A 20328-nucleotide genomic window follows, 5' to 3' on the forward strand; every position below is an offset into this window, starting at 1 on the left:
AATTTTTTAGTTGACTTTACTTAACTCCCATTCCTGGAAGGAATTCACCCAAATTTTGAGGATTGTTGCTCTAAACCTAAAAAAAAAGTATGTAAGATACTGAATTAAAATTATATAGCAATCTGATCTTTTAATGTTTTAGATAGTCCTCAAACTCTTATATTCAGTACCTCTGCCTGTAAACCAGAAAAGATTTTTTTAATATCATCTTGACTCGTTTCAACATTTTCCTTAATTTTTCACCTTTCTTTTTTTCTTATTGTTCTAGAAGACTATACTATGATTAATTTGTTTCTTAAATAATGGTCTAGGCAATATTATTTCATAGTAAGGAGATAGAGAAGCATGTTAAGCCTAAATCTGCTGACTTCTGAAAAATATTAGTTTGTGATATAAATATCTACACAGAAAACTCAATTATGTATTCTACTAGAATAGTGTAAAAGCATTTTTGTAAATACTACTAGGTCGACTTCGCCAGAAACGTGGTAAATGTTGGTTTGTGATAGAATGTATCACTAGCACTTCAAATGAAGATTAAAATCAAAACAAAAGTTAATTCAGCACAAAGGAACAGTCTGAATTACCTGACATCTTTGTTTTTCTCTTATTTTTCAATTGACATAATTGGCATAATTTTTATTCATATATAATTGACGTCAAATTATATGGTTCAAGTGTATAAGATCATGATTTGATATATGTACAGATTGTAAAATCAAAATGATCACCATAATAATTCTAGTTAACATCCATCCCATAGTTACTAATTTTTCTTTTGTTGAGAACTTTTAAGATATTCTCTCTTAAAAACTTTCAAATATACAATACAGCATTATTAATTATACTTGCCCTGCTACACATTACATTCCCATTACTTATTTATACTAGAAATTTGTACTTTGGATCATTTTCACCTCTCTCACACCACCCTCACCTCTGACAACCACCAATCTGTTCTCATTTCCATGTAGCTTGCTTTGTTTGTTTTAGATTCCACATGTAAGGGACATTATATGACATTTGTCTTCCTCCTTCTTACTTATTTCACTTAGCATAGTGCCTTCAAGGTCTATCCATGTTGATCCAAATGTCAGGGTTTCCTTCTTTCTTATACCTGAATAATATTGTATATATACACATTTTCCTTATCCATCCATCAATAGACACATAGGTTGTTTCCTTGTATTGACTATTGTAAAGAGTGCTGCAATGAACTTCGTAGTGCATATATCATTACAACTTATGTGTCAGTTTCCTGAAATTTGAAGTAGAATTACTGCACCATATGGTAGTTCTACTTGTAGTCTTTGGAAGAACTTCTAGCCTTTCCATAGGGTCTGTACCAATTTACATTTCTATCAACAGTACACAAAAGGTCCCTTTGCTCCATATCCTCACCAACTTGTTATTTCAAGGCTTTTGATAATACCCATACCAATATGTGTGAGGTAATATCTCACTGTGGTTTTGATTTGCATTTATTGTTTTTCTTTTCCAGTTTGGAATGTCTTTCTTTTTTATTGTTATGTTAATCACCATACATTACATCATTAGTTTTTGATGTAGTGTTCCATGATTCACTGTTTGTGCATAACACCCAGTGCTCCACGCAGAATGTGCCCTCTTTAATACCCATCACCAAGCTAACCCATCCCCCCACCCCCTCCCCTGTAGAAGCCTCAGTTTGTTTTTCAGAGTCCATCGTCTCTCATGGTTTATCTCCCCCTCCGATTTAATCCCCTTCATTCTTCCCCTCCTGCTATCTTCTTCTTCTTCTTTTTCTTCTTAACATATATTGCATTGTTTGTTCCAGAGGTACAGATCTGTGATTCAACAGTCTTGCACAATTCACAGCGCTCACCATAGCACATACCCTACCCAATGTCTATCACCCAGCCACCCCATCCCTCCCACCGCACCACCACTCCAGCAACCCTTATTTTGTTTCCTGAAATTAAGAATTCCTCATATCAGTGAGGTCATATGATACATGTCTTTCTCTGACTGACTTATTTCACTCAGCATAACACCCTCCAGTTCCATCCATGTCGTTGCAAATGGCAAGAAAGATCTCATTCCTTTTGATGGCTGCATAATATTCCATTGTGTATATATACCACATCTTCTTTATCCATTCATCTGTCGATGGACATCTTGGCTCTTTCCACTGTTTGGCTATTGTGGACATTGCTGCTATAAACATCGGGGTGCACGTATCCCTTCGGATCCCTACATTTGTATCTTTGTGGTAAATACCCAGTAGTACTGGGTATTTGGATTGTATGGTAGCTCTATTTTCAACTGTTTGAGGAACCTCCATACTCTTTTCCAGAGTGGTTGCACCAGCTTGTGTTCCCACCAACAGTGTAGGAGGGTTCCCCTTTCTCCACATCCCCACCAACATCTGTCATTTCCTGACTTGTTGATTTTAGCCATTCTGACTGGTGTGAGGTGGTATCTCATTGAGGTTTTGATTTGGATTTCTCTGATGCCGAGCGATGCTGAGCAATTTTTCATGTGTCTGTTGGCCACTTGGATGTCTTCTTTGGAAATATGTCTGTTCATGTCTTCTGCCCATTTCTTGTTTGGATTATTTGTTCTTTGGGTGTTGAGTTTGATAAATTCTTTATAGATTTTGGATACTAGCCCTTTATCTGATATGTCATTTGCAAATATTTTCTCCCATTCTGTCGGCTGTCTTTTGGTTTTGTGGACTGTTTCTTTTGCTGTGCAATGGCTTTTTATCTTGATGAAATCCCAATAGTTCATTTTTGCCCTTGCTTCCCTTGCCTTTGGCGATGTTTCTAGGAAAAAGTTGCTGCGGCTGAGGTCGAAGAGGTTTCTACCTGTGTTCTCCTTTAGGATTTTGATGGACTCCTGTCTCACATTTAGGTCTTTCAACCATTTGGAGTCTATTTGTGTGTGTGGTGTAAGGAACTGGTCCAGTTTCATTGTTCTGCATGTGGCTGTCCAATTTTCCCAACACCATTTGTTGAAGAGACTGTCTTTTTGCCACTGGACATTCTTTCCTGCTTTGTCAAAGATGAGTTGACCATAGAGTTGAAGGTCCATTTCTGGGCTCTCTAATCTGTTCCATTGATCTATGTGTCTGTTTTTGTGCCAGTACCATACTGTCTTGATGATGACAGCTTTGTAACAGAGCTGGAAGTCTGGAATTGTGATGCCGCCAGCTTTGCTTTTCTCTTTCAACATTCCTCTGGCTATTCGGGGTCTCTTCTGGTTCCATACAAATTTTAGGATTATTTGTTCCATGTCTTTGAAAAAGGTGGGTGGTATTTTGATGGGGATTGCATTGAATGTGTAGATTGCTCTAGGTAGCATTGACATCTTCACAATGTTGGTTCTTCCAGTCCATGAGCATGGAACGTTTTTCCATTTCTTTGTGTCTTCTTCAATTTCTTTCCTGAGTATTTTATAGTTTTCTGAGTGCAGATCCTTTGCCTCTTTGGTTAAATTTATTCCTAGGTATCTTATGGTTTTGGGTGCAATTGTAAATGGGATCGACTCCTTGATTTGTCCCTCTTCTGTCTTGTTGTTGGTGTATAGGAATGCCACTGATTTCTGTGCATTGATTTTATAGCCTGCTACTTGACTGAATTCCTGTATGAGTTCTAGCAGTTTTGGGGTGGAGTCTTTTGGGTTTTCCACATAAAGTATCATATCATCTGCAAAGAGTGAGAGTTTGACTTCCTCTTTGCCGATTTGGATGCCTTGGATTTCTTTTTGTTGTCTGATTGCTGTGGCTAGGACTTCTAATACTATGTTGAATAGCAGTGGTGAAAGTGGACATCCCTGCCGCGTTCCTGACCTTAGGGGAAAAGCTCTCAGCTTTTCCCCATTGAGAATGATATTCGCTGTAGGTTTTTCGTAGATGGCTTTTATGATATTGAGGTATGTACCCTCTATCCCTATACTCTGAAGAGTTTTGATCAAGAAAGGATGCCGTACTTTGTCAAATGCTTTTTCTACATCTATTGAGAGGATCATATGATTCTTGTTCTTTCTTTTGTTAATGTATTGTATCACGTTGATTGATTTGCGGATGTTGAACCATCCTTGCAGCCCAGGGATAAATCCCACTTGGTCGTGGTGAATAATCCTTTTAATGTACTATTGGATCCTATTGGCTAGTATTTTGGTGAGAATTTTTGCATCCATGTTCATCAAGGATATTGGTCTGTAATTCTCCTTTTTGATGGGGTCTTTGTCTGGTTTGGGGATCAAGGTAATGCTGACCTCATAAAATGAGTTTGGAAGTTTTCCTTCCATTTCTATTTTTTTGGAATAGTTGCAGGAGAATAGGTATTAATTCTTCTTTAAATGTCTGAAAGAATTCCCCTGGGAAGCCATCAGGCCCTGGGCTTTTGTTTCTTGGGAGATTTTTGATGACTGCTTCAATTTCCTTAGTGGCTATAGGTCTGTTCAGGTTTTCTATTTCTTCCTGGTTCAATTTTGGTAGTTGATACATCTCTAGGAATGCACCCATTTTTCCAGGTTATCCAATTTGCTGGTGTAGAGTTGTTCACAATATGTTCTTCTAATTGTTTGTATTTCTTTGGTGTTGGTTGTGATCTCTCCTCTTTCGTTCATGATTTTGTGGATTTGGGTCATTTCTCTTTTCTTTTTGATAAGTCTGGCCAGGGGTTTATCAATCTTGTTAATTCTTTCAAATAATCAGCTCCTAGTTTCGTGGATCTGTTCTACTGACTTTTGGTTTCTATTTCATTGATTTCTGCTCTGATCTTTATTATTTCTCTTCTCCTGCTGGGTTTAGGCTTTATTTGCTGTTCTCTCTCCAGCTCCTTTAGGTGTAGCATTAAGTTGTGTATTTGAGACCTTTCTTGTTTCTTGAGAAAGCCTTGTATTGCTATATACTTTCCTCTCAGGACTGCCTTTGCTCTATCCCAAAGATTTTGGACAGTTGTGCTTTCATTTTCATTGGTTTCCATGAATTTTTTTAATTCTTCTTTAATTTCCTGGTTGACCCATTCATTCTTTAGTAGGATGCTCTTTAGCCTCCATGTATTGGAGTTCTTTCTGACTTTCCTCTTGTGATTGAGTTCCAGTTTCAGAGCATTGTGTTTTGAAAATATGCAGGGAATAATCCCAATCTTTTGGTACCTGTTGAGACCTGATTTGTGACCTAGGATGTGATCAATTCTGGAGAATGTTCCATGGGCACTAGAGAAGAATGTGTATTCCGTTGCTTTGGGATGGAATGTTCTGAATATGTCTGTGAAGTCCATTTGGTCCAGTGTGTCATTTAAAGTCTTTATTTCCTTGTTGATCTTTTGCTTAGATGATCTGTCCGTTTCAGTCAGGGGGGTGTTAAAGCCCCCCACTATTATTGTATTGTTGTCAATACGTTTCTTTGCTTTTGTTATTAATTGCCTTATATAATGGCTGCTCCCATGTTAGGGGCATAGATATTTACAATTGTTAGCTCTTCTTGTTGGAAAGACCCTTTAAGTAGGATATAGTGTCCTTCCTCATCTCTTATTACAGTCTTTGTTTTAAAATCTAATTTGTCTCATATAAGGATTGCCACCCCAGCTTTCTTTTGGTGTCCATTAGCATGGTGAATGGTTTTCCACCCCCTCACTTTCAATCTGAGGGTGTCTTTGGGTCTAAAATGAGTCTCTTGCAGACAGCATATTGATGGTCTTGTTTTTTAATCCAATCTGATAGCTTGTGTCTTTTGATTGGGGCATTGAGCCCATTTACATTCAGGGTAACTATTGAAAGGTATGAATTTAGTGCCATTGTATTGCCTGTAAGGTGACTGTTACTGTATATTGTCTGTGTTCCTTTCTGATCTATGCTGCTTTTAGGCTCTCTCTTTGCTTAGAGGACCCCTTTCAATATTTCTTGGAGGGCCGGTTTCGTGTTTGCAAATTCCTTTAGTTTTTGTTTGTCCTGGAAGATTTTTATCTCTCCTTCTATTTTCAATGACAGCCTAGCTGGATATAGTATTCTTGGCTGCATATTTTTCTCGTTTAGTGCTCTGAGATATCTTGCCAGTCTTTCTGGCCTGCCAGGTCTCTGTGGATAGGTCTGTTGGCAGTCTAATATTTCTACCATTGTAGGTTACATATCTCTTCTCCTGAGCTGCTTTCAGGATTTTCTCTTTGTCTCTGAGACTCGTAAGTTTTACTATTAGATGTCAAGGTGTTGACCTATTATTATTGATTTTGAGAGGGGTTCTCTGTGCCTCCTGGATTTTGATGCCTGTTTCCTTCCACACATTAGGGAAGTTCTCTGCTATTATTTGCTCCAATATACCTTCTGCCCCTCTCTCTTTCTTCTTCTTCTGGGATCTCAATTATTCTAATGTTGTTTTGTCTTATCATATCACTTATCTCTCGAATTCTGCCCTCGTGATCCTGTAGTTGTTTATCTCTCTTTTTCTCAGCCTCTTTATTTTCCATCATTTGGTCTTCTATATCGCTGATTCTTTCTTCTGCCTCATTTATCCTAGCAGTAAGTGCCCCCATTTTTTATTGCACCTCATCAATAGCCTTTTTGATTTCAACCTGGTTAGATTTTAGTTCTTTTATTTCTCCAGAAAGGTTTCTCTAATAACTTCCACGCTTTTTTCAAGCCCAGCTAGTATCTTTAAAGTCATGATTCTGAACTCTAGGTCCGACATCGTACTAATTTCCATATTGAGTAGGTCCCTGGCAGACGGTACTACCTCTTGTTCTTTTTGCTGAGGTGATTTTTTTCTTCTTGTCATTTTGTCCAGAGGAGAATAGATGAATGAGAGAACAAAATGCTAACAGGTTAACAACGTCCCCAGCAAATATACTGTATACAAATCAGAAAAGACCTGAAACCAAGGGAAAAGAAAGGGAAGGAAAGAAAAAAGGAAGAGAAAAAAAAGATAAAAACAAAAACAGAACAATACAAAAAAAGCAGAATGTTATCAGATATGATCAGGCTAGTGCATAGATCAGTGCCACACACTAGATTTTGGGCATATTTTGGTCTGTTAGAAAAAAGTGCCTCCTAAAATTTTAAAGGGAGAAAGACATATATGTACAAAATAAGGGTTGATACAATGAAGGGATGAAGATGACTGTAAAGATGAAAATTATAAAAGATTTTATAAAAGGAATTGATAAGGTAAATTGTTTGAAAAAGGAAAGAAGATTTAAAAAAAAAAGAAAAAAGGGAGAGAATATGATGAGGCAGGAGACTAGAACAAAGCCATACACTAGTGATTTAGGGTATATTTTGATCTGTTAGAAGAAACTGTATCTCAAAATTTTAAAGAGAGAACAACTTATATATATATATACCAAAAATAAGGGTAACTACTATGAAGGGATAAAAGATAAAATATGACTCTAAAAATGAAGAATAAAAAATGTTTTTTTTTAAAAAGAGATTGATAAGATGTTGGTTGAAAAAGGGAAAAAGAAAAATTAAAAATAAAACAGTTAAAAAATTAACTTTAATGAACTAATGAATCATGGTAAAAAAAAAAAAAAAAGCCATGAATTCTATGTGTAGTATTCCCCTAGCGCTGGAGTTCTCCCGTTCTCCTTGATCGGTAAACTTGGTCTTGGCTTGCTGGCTATTCGTGCTGATCTGGGGGAGGGGCCTGTTGCTGTGGTTTCCAAATGTCTTTGCCGGAGGCTGAATTGCCCTGCCCTTGTCGGTCTGGTCTAAGCAAGCTGCTCGGGTTTGCTCTCAGGAGCTTTCGTTCCCTGCAAGCTCTCGGTACAGCTTTGGAGGACCAGGATGAAAATGGTGGCCTCCCAATCTCTGCCCGGAGGAGCTGAGAACTCGGGGCCCCGCTCCTCAGTACGCCCCCAGAGAAAAGCAGTCACTCCCGTCTCCCTGGTCTCTGGCCACACTCCGTGCTCACCCGGCCTGTGACCAAGCATTTGTATCTCTGGCACCCGACCCCGTGTGGAGTCTCCAAACCCAGCAGATCCCTGCGGTGCCTTCCCGCGCCGCTCCTCCTGGGGGAGAAAGGGGAGTCTCCCTGGATCTGCCGCTTGTTGGGTCACTGCTGGAGGAGCAGTGGCCCGACTGGGCCGTGGATCAGTTTATGGCAACCCCGAGCTGAGAGCCAGCGCCTCGGCTCCGTCTCTGCAGCCGGCTTCCCCACTCCGATACCTGGGAGCTCTGCTGCACTCAGGCACCCCTGGTCTTTCTGTGACCCTGAGGGTCCTGAGACCACACTGTCCCAGGAGGATTCCACCGCCCCCCCGCCCCCCCCCGCTTAGCCACTGCAGTGACGTCCCTCAGCGGAGCCAACTTCTAAAAGGTCCGATTTTGTGCTCCGTGGCTCTATCACTTGCCAGAAGCGGCCGACCGAGGCCCCCTCTCCCGCCATCTATCCTCCTGCATATCACCTCGGATTCACTTCTCTGCACGTCCTTCCTTCCAGTAAGTGGTCGCTTCTCTGTTCAGGGAGTTGTTGCTACTCTCCTTTTCAATCTCCTGTTGAGTTCGTAGGTGTTCAGAATGGTTTGATCCCTATTCAGCTGAATTCCTGAGACCAGACGAAATCTAGGTCTCCTACCCCTCCGCCATCTTGCTCTGCCCCTTCCGCTCATTATTTTTTTAATAAAGATTTATTTATTTGTCAGAGAGAGAGAGAGCACAAGCAGAGGGAACAGCAGTAAGAACAGGGAGAGGAAGGAGCAGACTTCCCGCTAAGGGGGGAACCCAATGCGGGGCTCGATCCCAGGACTCTGAGATCATGACCTGAGCCGAAGGCAGTCACCTAACCCACTGAGCCACCCAGGTGCCTCAACTGATGCTCATTGAATAGCAACAACTTTTAGTGTTTTAATATTATAATATTAAGTGTATTTTAATCAAACACATATTCTATATGATTATCAACCCATTTAACAATTCTTCAATTTAATATATTTAGAATTTTTGTGGGCTGGGCACAAAGTGACAGAGTTCAAGTAACTGAAGAATTTGATTCTCCATGTTAATTTTAGAATCAAGAAAGATTTTCAAATTTATGTAGAGCACAATATATCCATTGTCCATGGCTGCAGCTATCTATGGGTTTGTGTTCTTGAACCATTCTTTACTAGCAATTATACACTGAACATAAATAAGAAAATGAATAAATAAAAAATATATCTCTGGTTATTTCTAATGTGATTTATTCCCTGTCACTATGATTGTTTTTTAAGAATGTGCTGTTAATTTCTTTGCTGCTGTAGGTTTGAGTAGCTGGTATGAGGATGGATAAGTTCATGAAATCCAGGAAGGTGGCTCAGGTCCTGGCTGGACACTACTCAGGACAAAAAGCGGTGATAATGAGGAACATTGACAATGGTGCCTCAGATCATCCCTACAACCATGCTCTGGTCACTGGAATTGACCACTATTCCTGCAAAGTGACAGCTGCCATGGGCAAAAAGAAAATCACCAAGAGCTCAAAGATTTGTGAAAGTTTATAAACGCAATCATCTCATGTCCACAAGATACTGTGTGGATATCCCCTTGGAGACAACTATAATAACAAGGATGGCTTCAGAGATCCTGCTCTTCAGTGCAAGGCCTGATGAGAAGCCAAAGTCACGTTCCAGGAGAGGTACAAGACTGGTAAGAATAAATGGTTTTTCCTGAAGGTGCAGTTTTATTATTATTATTTTTAAAAAGATTTTATTTATTTTTGAGAGAGAGAGAGAGAGAGCTCTTGAGAGTGTGAGAGGAGGAGAGCAGCAGACAGAGACAATCTCCAGCAGACTTTGTGCTGAGCATGAAGCACAGGGCTCAATCTCACAAGCCTGAGATTATGACCTGAGCCAAAATTAAGAGTTGGCCTCTTAACCAACTGAGCCACCCAGGCATCCTGAAGGTGCAGTTTTAGGTCTATTTTGTTTCTCTGTTTTGTAAAAATAAAAAAAAAATTTCTTTAAAAGAGTGTGCTGTGCTGTTTAATGTCTACAAATTGTGGATTTTCTGGTTTGCCTTCTGCCTTTCTAATTTTATTTCACATAGAAGAAGGAATTTGTATAATTTTAACCTTTGTTAAAATTTGTGCTCAAAATATGGTCTATCCTGGATAATGTTCCACATATACTTCAGAACATAGGTATTTTGTTGTTAGGTAGAGTATTCTGTATGTATTTGTTAGAGCTAATTGTTTTATACTATTGCTCATATTTTGTATTTATTTATTAATCTTGTAATTGTTCCATTCATTATTTAAAATTTGGTACTGAGTCCCCAACTACTATTGCGTAACTTTCTATTTCTCCCTTCAATTCTATCAGATTTTGCCTAATATATTTTTGGTTCTGTTTTTAAGTGTGACATGTTTATAACTGCAATATCTATTTGATTAGTTGACCACTTTATCAATAAACAATGCCCTTCTTTGTCTCCTATAACAAAATTTAACTTGAATTATTGTCACCATTTGTATAGACTTCCTGTTTTCTTTTGTTCATTATTTGCATGTGATGTCTCTTTTCATCCTTTCACTTTCATCGTACTTGTAATATAGGCCCTAAAATGTAGACAGCATATTCTTGTATCCCTTTTTAAAAAAACTATTTTCCAATATCTACCTTTTATTTGACCAGCTTAATTCATTTATATTTAAAATAATTACCGATAATTACTTATTCTTGCCATTTTGTTATATGTTTTCTATATATCTTAGATGTTTTTTGTTCCTTAATTCCTCTACTACTCACCTTTATTTTTGCATTTAGTCTTTATCCTCTTCTCCTCCTTCTTGTTTTTCTTCTTCTCCTTCTTTTCTGAATATATATTAAATGTATTTTCTTTGTGACTACCTTAGAGATTACAATCAATACCCTAAATTTATAAAAATTTAGTTTGAATACCACCAACTTAATTTCAATAGTATACAAAAAAGTGGTTCCTATATATCTCCATCCCTCCCCTTTAACATTATTGTCATGGATTGCATCTTTTATTTGTGTGCCCGTTAATATAATTGTTTTATGCATTTACTTTCTAAATCAAATAGTAAATACGAATCAAAATTACAATGATACTGGCTTTTATATTTACCTACATAATTATTTGGAGTTACCATCTAGTATTATTTCATTTCAGTCTCAAGGACTCCCTCCTTTAACATTTCTTGTAGGGAATGTTTACTAGAAACAAGCAGTTTTGTATTTAGGAATGCCACAATTTCTCCCTCATTCTTGAATGACAGCATTGACAGATTCAAAATCCTTGGTTGAGATATTTTTCTTTCAACATTTCAAATATGTTATGACACTGCCTTATATTCTACATGATTTCTCATGGGAAATCAGTTGCTAATCTTATTGAGGATGACTTCTACATGAAAAGTCCCTTCTTTCTTACTGCCTTCAAGGTTCCATCTTTGTTTCTGTCTCAATGGGTATATCTTTGAGCTAATCTAACTTGGTATTGGCTCAGCCTCTTAGGTGTGTAAGTTCATGTTTTTAATCAAAATTGGGCATATTATTTTTCTGCCCTTGATCTCTCCTTCTTCCGGGACAGATAATGCATATAATGGTCTGCTTGATGATATTCTGCAGATCCCTTACACTCGCTTCAATTTTCTTTTTTCTTTCTGCTCCTCACATGGATAATTTCAAATATCCTATCATGAAGTTTGCTCATTCTTCTGTTCAAATCTGCTCTTGAACTCTTCCAATGAATTTTCACTTCATTTATTATAGCTTTTAGCTCCTGTTTTTATTTTAATAATTTCTATAGCATTATTGGTATTTTCACTTTGTTCAGACATTGTTGTCCTGATTTCTTTTAGTTCCTTGCATATGCTTTCCTTTAGTTCTTTGCAAATATTTAAGATAATTATTTTAAAGTCTAAAAAAATCTAATATCTGCATTATTCAGACAAGTTAGTTTTGACTTACTCTGTTTTCTTTGATTGGGCCACACTTTCCTGTTTTGTTGTTGAAAAATTGAATTTGAATACCACAAATGTGGCAAATTTGAAGTTCAAATTTTCTCCCTGCTCCCAATTTTGCTGTTCTTGAGTGCTTAGGCTTAGATTATGTTCAGCCTGTGTTCTGACTGATATTTCCTAAAATGTTAGTAACTTAAAAATAAAAGAAGAAAAAAACAAACAAAACAAATAAACCAAAAACACTCGTCCCAGACATTTTCTTCATCTCTGACACTTTTGAGTTAATGGACACTTTTGAATGCCCTATTTTCCTAAAAACAGCAAACAAACAAGACAAACAAACAAACAAACAAAAACTTTCATCTCAGCTTTCCCCTTAGGTTTTAGGTGGTCAATTGCATGAATCAATTGTAGTCTTTTGCCCCAGGAGACTGCAGAATTTGCAGTATTTCTAATTGCCTTACAATGTGTTCAAGCAACGCCTTCTACTTTTCCCCAGAGTAGAAAGTTCCACTTTAGGTGAAACAGAGATGAGCTCCTTTTATCAGTCCTTTGACTAGCCCCAGACAGGTTGGAATAGACATTGATAAAAATTTGTGAAAACGTCCACTCTGCTCTTTTGGATCCAGAGACGAGGAACAGAGCTGCTACCACTTTAAGGTTACTGCCATGCTTGAAAGGAGGTAGGAAAAGGGAAAGGAAAACTACTAAGCTTTCCTACCATTTTAAAGTTGTCTTTTTTACTGATTCAGGTCACTGTTTTCTAAAATTCTGAGAAAGTTGGTTCTAACCATTCTGGTTGTATTTTTACATTTATATGGAAAGGATAGCAGTTTGGAGATCCTAAAAAAAGAGTTTGGTGGTTCTATGTCACCCTTTTGCTGATATCTGAGTTTCAATGATATACTTCATAATTGAACATAACTACAGTGGTCTTTTATTTAAATCCCAGTTGGTTAACATATTGAGTCGTAATAGGTTCAGGTGTAGAATTTAGTGGTTCAACACTTACATACAAAATCCAGGGCTGATCACAAGTGCCCTTCTTAATATAACATCACCTATTATATGCTTCATACTACCCACTCCCTTTCAGTAACTGTGTTTGTTCTTTGTAGTTAAGTCTATTTTCTGCTTTGCTTCTTTTACCCCCCAATGTTCATCTGCTTTGTTTCTTAAACTCCACATATGAGTGAAATCAGATGGTATGTGTCTTTTTCTGACTTATTTTCCTTAACATAATATTCCTTAGCTCCAAATATGTTACTGCAAATGGTAAGATTTCATTCCATTTATGACTAATATTCCATTCTTCCATGTTTTCTCAAGCTCATCAAGTATCCTCATGATTGTTGCTTCAAATTCTCCACTAGGCATGTTACTTATATCTGTTTTGCTTAGATATCTGGCCATTACCTTATCTTGCTCTTTCATTTTGTGATGAATTCCTCAATCTTGGCATTTTGTCTAGGTTTCTGTCTTTTTCTCTGTGTTAGAAAAGCCTGTTACATCTCCTGCTCTTGAGAGTAATGTTCTATGAAGAAGGGGTCATATAGTGCCCAGGGCCTAATGCTTCAGGGATTGTCTCCAGTGTGCTGTGTGCACTTTGCTATTGTGTTGACACGGCTGTATCCTTCAGGCCAGGTATCTGGCCATGACTAATTGTAAGTCTTTCTTTTGGAATGAATTCCTCCAACTTCACATTTTGTCTAAGTCTCTGTCATCTCTGTGTTAGAAAAGCCTGTTATGTTTTCTGCTCCTGAGAACATGGCTTTATGTAGAAGAGGTTGTATAGTGCCTAGGGCCTAGTGCTTCAGGGAGTGTCCCTGCTGCATGCAGTCTGCTCCTGTGTCTTGGCTGCTCTGTCCTTCAGGCCATCTGCAGAGGCTCTTCTTGCCTTCAATGGGCAGTGTTTGGATCTTGGCCACAGTATGGCAAACTTTAACTAGGTGTCCTCTGGTCTGCTTCTCAAATGATATTTGGTACTACTTCCACTAGACTGAAGTCTTGCAGAATTCTGTGATTGGTAGACATAATGCATACAAAGGTTTTTGGGCTGGTCTTTTAGGGAAGGGGACTACTGCACAATGACTTAGGCACACTTGCTCGAGAAATGCAGTACCGGCAGATCACAGGGGGTCAGGATTTGGTGGAAACAGTTTAGGCAGCCAGTGTTGTTGTTGTATTGTTTACTGAAGTTGGTTTATGCTGAGGGACAGGGGGAGAAAAATGGTGCCAGCCAGCTCCTTTGTCCCTGGAGTGGGCTCTCTGTGTTTGCTGCTCTCAGGAATGCACTCCTAGAAGAGTGAATAATTTCCCTTCATGTGTTCCAGGTATTATTCAGATTGCTATTTCCACACTGTCTTTGGGTTCCTTGCCTGACTGGGCAGTGCAGTGCAATTTGGGCTCTATCCCTGCCAAGCCTGCTAACTTTTAAATCCTACACTTTAGAGGCATGCTGTGGTAGGACCTGCAGTGATCTTCTGGGGGAGGATCTCACCCCACTGGAATGGATGCAGGTTTGGCCAGGAAGAGCAGTCGTGCCAGAGCACAGGGGCATGGAATTTGTAGCAAAGCAGGCTAAAGAGCCAGTATTTTGATTAGCTGCCTTCAGCACGTAGTTCTGTTACTATGCAGGAGGGCTGGGGGAAGGAAATGGTACCTGTAGGTCTTTTGTCCCCAGAGAGGCATCTCTGTGAATGCCACCTCTCATAGATGCATTCCAAAAAGAGCAAAAAGTCTCTCTCCATGTGCCTTAGGTGATCCTCAGATAAGGCCATCTGCCTTGGAGTTGCTTGCCTGCCTTCTCTCCAGAAGCAGGGCAGAACCTCAGGGTTCTATCCCAGCCAAGCCCATGGACCTCTAAAACTTCAGTCTTTGAGTCCTGCTGTTTGCAAAAACTCACGAAAATCTGTTTCTCTCATTTTCCTAGCCAATGGCTTTGGGGAAGTGTTCTCCTTGTGAGTATTCCTGTGTGCTCCACTCTCTCTTGCCTTTCCCCACAATCATGGTTCCCTCCTCTCTGTAACACCCATGATCTGTTTCTACCCTAAACCTCATCTCTGCCATCCTACCTTCCTTAATGTGGCTTATTCTCTCCCTCTTACTGTGTAATTTTTCTGTCTGTTCTCAGGTTGATTTCTTGTCTGTTGAAAATGATTTTATAGTTATCTACTTATAGTTGAAGGACAAGAAAAGCCTAGGGCCCTCCTACTATGCTGCCATTTTAGCTCCCTTCTTCTGAGCATAACCATAGGATTCTTAAATGAGGTTTATTTTCCCCTTACATTGCCTTATTTCCTATAACTTCTGCTAATAAAGTATGATTAAGATACAAATCAGCTCCAGTAAAAGTGAAATACCTTAGTAATCCGTTCTTAAATGAAATAGTTTCTTATTATTAACCAGACTATATAAATGACATATTTTATATTGCTTACTATTACATAAGAATTTCATTTAATCCTTGGGTCAAATAAGGAAAATTCCATGACAAGCATAAAATATATTTGTTGCCACAAAAAAAATTCCATTTTCTCAAAATTTGACAGTGGCAATGTTGAACATATTATATATTTTTCCTTATATTTATTCATTAAGGAGATTCACTGCACAGTTCTCCTGAAGTAGTAGCTACTGATTTGGACATAGGATAACCCACATTTGAATTTTCCTATCAATCATTCTGGGACACTTCTTGACTCCATTTTAAGGTGGTTGACAATGTCATGTAAATAAACAATACAGCTGGGGTACTTGGAAATCACATGGACATTTCATCCCAAGATTTCACATTTTGAAGCAAGATATATATAGAACACAGGAGGCTGAGGGAGGATTCTACCCTAATATTTTACAATAAGCTATCAGGAAAATGGCCCCAAAACATTACTTATCTATCAACTGATGAACAGAGAAACTAAATGTTAAATAATCAAATATTATTAACAATGAAAACAAATGAAGTATTGATGTGCAACATGACCTGAACCATGCAAACATGGTTTGCTGAACAAAGATGTTTGTGAAAGAAGACCACAGATTCTATGACTCCATTTATATAGAATGTCTACAACAAGGAAATATTCACAGAAAAGAAGGTATATTAGTGGTTGCTTAAGGATGGGGTAGGGAGGGAGAACAAAGGGGAGACATCAAGTAACAGTTGTGGGTAGGAAGCTTTTTAATATTTTATAATATGAGCTTTTTTAATATTTTTAAACAAAAATATATTAAATTAGATTTTGGACATAATTGTACATACCTGGGAATATATTTAAAAATCATTATATGTACATTTTAAATAGGTGAACTGTATGATATTTGGATTATACCTCAGTAAGAATGTGAAGTAAAATTAAGGGGTTATGATGAAAATATGAGACCATCAATTTTAATTTACACTCATTCCATTTAATTTTTTTGTTAAATTGTGTTATTTTAGACTTACTTTCCCTTCAGAACACCCTATTCAGTTACATTTACTTGTTTTCTATTTAGTTATTTTTTTATCTTTCTTATTTTAGAAAAGCTACAAAAATATTAGAGTTCTCATATACACTTCACCCAGCTTCTTCTTATGTTAGTATCTTACATAACCAGAAAACAGTTATAAAAACTAAAAAAATTAACCTCAATATAACTATTACAAATATTTAGTAAAGAGCAGAGGTTGTTTAGATTTTGCTGGTTTTTCTAATGTTCTTATTTGATCCAGGATCCAACCCAGGATCTTACACTACATTTAGTTGTCACATCTCCTTAGTCTCATGCAACTTGAGACCGTTCCTCATTCTTTTCTTGTTTTTCATTACTGACTCTTTTGAAGAGTACTAGTCACATATTTTGTAGAATGTCCCTCCTTTGGATTGTCTGATGATTCCTTTAGATTCAATTGAGGTTTTGCATTAGTGGGATATATTAGCGGAAATATATTCCCAAGGGGGAAAATGGAGGGAATTTTGAGTAGCCAAGCTCTCAGCAATCGGAAGAATATCATGTACTTTTCATTTGCAAATTCTGAAGGTACAGAGAGGCTAAGTGCTTTGCCCCCCCAGTGCACTGAAGCAAGGCTGTGCTCAGACTCAAATATGGATCTTCCAACAGTTGTACAAAGTGGCCTTGAGTCTCAAAACTCAGGTTCAAAAACAGGCTCTATCACTTATTGGTTCAGTAAACTTGGAAAAGGGGCTTATTGTTTCCATGTCTGTTTCCTGATTCTTAAAAAAAGAGATAATAAACTTTATAGAGTGGTTTTAGGATTCAATGGTTTAATCCATGTTAAGTAATTAAAACAAAGTCTGACACACAATTAGCCCCCTAGGTATATTGTTTACAATTTTGATCATGATTAGCATTAGAACCCAGCTGCTTTATTCTAAATGCTAGGATTTTCTCCCTAATGAATGATTAAACATCATACATTTATATTTAAAAATGTATTGTTTTTGCTTGAATCTGAAGTATTCTGTCCTCTTCATATTTCATCATCAAAATACCAACTTCCCACTCATTACATTGTATTTGGTCTTTTCAAATGAAACACAGCCTTAAAATAAAGAGACCCAGACTGCTTTAAGTGACAAAAAAGATTTAATTGCAGTAGGAAATTCAATATGACTTCTAATGGTGCACTCCCTGGTCTGTAGAGAAATAGAGGCTAAGTTAAAATGCTTAGTTAAAAAAAAAGGTGGGAAAGCAAATATCAAAGACTTTTAGAAAGATGACCAATTTTAATTTACTCCAGAAGTTCAACAATTTAAAGAAGTTTTTGCAAAGAATCCTTACCATGATTATGAGACATGAAAAGAGCTGGCAGAACGATTCAAATGAGGCTTGGGTAGACCTGATACAAGTTAAAGTTTTCACTAATATACTTCCCTTAAATTTGAAGATCACTGATATTTACTGAAGCAGGAAAAATGGATTTGATTAAGAACAAAGAATATCAAATGGTTTTCCCAATGGGAAAGGGACTTTTCCCTCATTGTAAAAGCAAAATACATACAGTAGAAAATAAGGAAATGTAGAGACATCTAAAGAAAACCTTAAAATAAAATTAGTATTTTCATATTTCAAGAAAATTGTTTTAATGTTTTGTAAATACAATACTCATTCTAAATAACAAATTGTATATATTATGAATGGATTTAAATATAATTACATAAAAGTGCATAGTACAAAGAATTTTATAGATGAAGTACTTCTTATATTAGAATATAAGCTGCAAATGGACAGGATCAGTCTATTTCTATACAAAGTTCATTCATACAATTATTATTATAATTACTGAGTAATTGCTAAAGTATCAGGCAAAATCCTGCACATTGTAATGCATCTGGGAAGAAAATAGACAAAATTCTCACTCTTATACTCTAGTGAACGGGAAGATGATATATAATAAACAAATGTAAATGTATGATATAAAAAAGTTGTGTTAAAAATGCAACAAGCCAGCTAACAGAGTATATACTGTGTATAATTAGGAGCTAAGCATAATCAGGGATGGTACCCGCAATTTGGGGACACTCAGTCCCTTTTAGAACTGCTGCCTGATTGAGTTCCAAGCTTCTCCAATCCCACATCTCCCTTCACAAATCTCCCACGTGTCCCTTATTGGAGGAATCATCAGTCATCAGCCCTGCTCTGCCCTTGCTAGACAGTCTGTGATCCTTTAACTGTGACTTGAGGAGGAATATGTGTATTTGCACATTTGTGCAAGCTAGGGCTTGGGATTAGACATATCCCTTTTCTGCCAAAAGCCATGTCCAGTTTTCCAGCCTTGGTAGACCCTTGTCCTACTCCAGATCCTTGGCTCCCTGAACAGCAGTTCAATCTGCTGTTGTGAAGAGGCCTGCTGTTGACTCTGAAGGCATAAGGAAACTTCCACAAACCTGTGCAAGCTTAAGTACAGCACATCTACCTATAATCAATGGGGACAGTGGATGAGAGAACAGCTATTTTCCAGGGGGACCCAGCCTCTGTTATGGAGTGCTGTGTGTGCAACTTGAGTGGGCCTGTTGTCTGACAATATCTGAGGTGACATCATGCACATTCAATAATGCTGTGTACAGTTCCTGTAATAATGGACAAGCCACTGAGGCAATTTGGGAGCACCATCTCAATTCTCAAGCTAGGGGGCAAGACTGGGATTCACAGAAGTACACAGGCAAGACTATTTTCTGGGTGATGATTTCCAGGAGTGTTTCTGTGTCATTACAAGGCCTGGGTCATGGGGCAGGAGAGGACACTTCCCCGATCATACACTCCCGCAAAGGAGCTCCTTGCCGCACCCACACAGCTGCAGATCAGCTGGCAAATGCATAGCAGCAAGAACCATATCGCCTTCCTTCCGAATAAGGAATGCTCGCCATCTGGAAGAGAGATGGGGCCTTTGGAAGTTGAGGAGGGGATTGTGATATGGGACAAAACAATGTAACAAGATCTCAACAGTCTCTAAAATATACAATTAAGGCCCACCAAAGAGCACTGGGAGCATGTAAATTTTACAGGGATGCTGAGGTAGAGGGTTTCCTTAGGGTGCCCAATAAAGTATGAGTTATGCAAACAGAAAAGAGCTTAGGGGTGGGTGGACTCTATTCAGTATAGCTTCTAGGATCCAAGTTATTTCCCTAGCAGCAGTAAGAACAAAAAATAACTGTTTCAAAAACAATGTTTCTGTCCATCTGGGACTTTTGCATCATTGGATTGTATATACTTCAAAAATCACTCACCATAATTGCTCTTTTTTCCTGAAGTAGGTTAAATAAAATAAGGCCCTTGTGACCCTTTATACCTAAATATTTCATATGTATACATAAAAAATTGCATATTTCTACATGATCACAATACTATCATCCCTACAAGAGTTAACAATTCTTCTATAACATCCAAGGCTCCCCATCTATATTCAAATGTTGCTATTCATCCCTCCAAATGTCTTTGGTAGCTGATTTGATTCAAGAAGTTTGTAAAATGAGATAATTAGAAGCAAATACCACCCCCAAAGAAACATAAATAAAGATGGAAAATTTTACCTTAATAAAGAACATCTTTTAAAAAATCAGTGGGAACCCTTTACCTGTGTGTATTTTGTTGTTTTTGTGGTTGTTGTTGTTGTTAGTTTAGAGCTTAAAGTAGGGGCAAAATAGAAATCGATTATCTGAAGCAATAATTTTTTTCCCTTCTCCACCTTTTCCTTGCAAATGTTGATTTTCTTGTACCCTCACTGTCAGCTAGGGGCAGTGGTCTACCCACCAGCACAGGTGCTGAAAAACAAAGCAGAGGAGTCTGGGAGTGAGAAGGAGATTTTAAATATTTTTTTTAAAAGACTCAATGTAGTTTTGGGAATATAAAAATGTGTGGAAAGGTTTGAAACAAACAGTCCACCAGCACATACTGAAGAGCAACACTGTGCCAAATGTTTCACATCTATCTTA

The 20328-nt window shown here is 37.8% G+C and overlaps 2 pseudogenes; both read left to right on the top strand.

Annotated features, from left to right (window-relative positions):
• Positions 1–9245: 9245 nt before the first annotated feature.
• LOC118356646 lies at positions 9246–9662 on the top strand (annotated as a pseudogene).
• A 9459-nt stretch (positions 9663–19121) lies between these two features.
• LOC118356647 overlaps positions 19122–20328 on the top strand; it is a 2786-nt pseudogene continuing 1579 nt past the window's right edge.

The sequence above is a fragment of the Zalophus californianus genome, chromosome Y (assembly GCF_009762305.2).
Source record: "Zalophus californianus isolate mZalCal1 chromosome Y, mZalCal1.pri.v2, whole genome shotgun sequence".
Lineage (NCBI taxonomy): Eukaryota > Metazoa > Chordata > Mammalia > Carnivora > Otariidae > Zalophus > Zalophus californianus.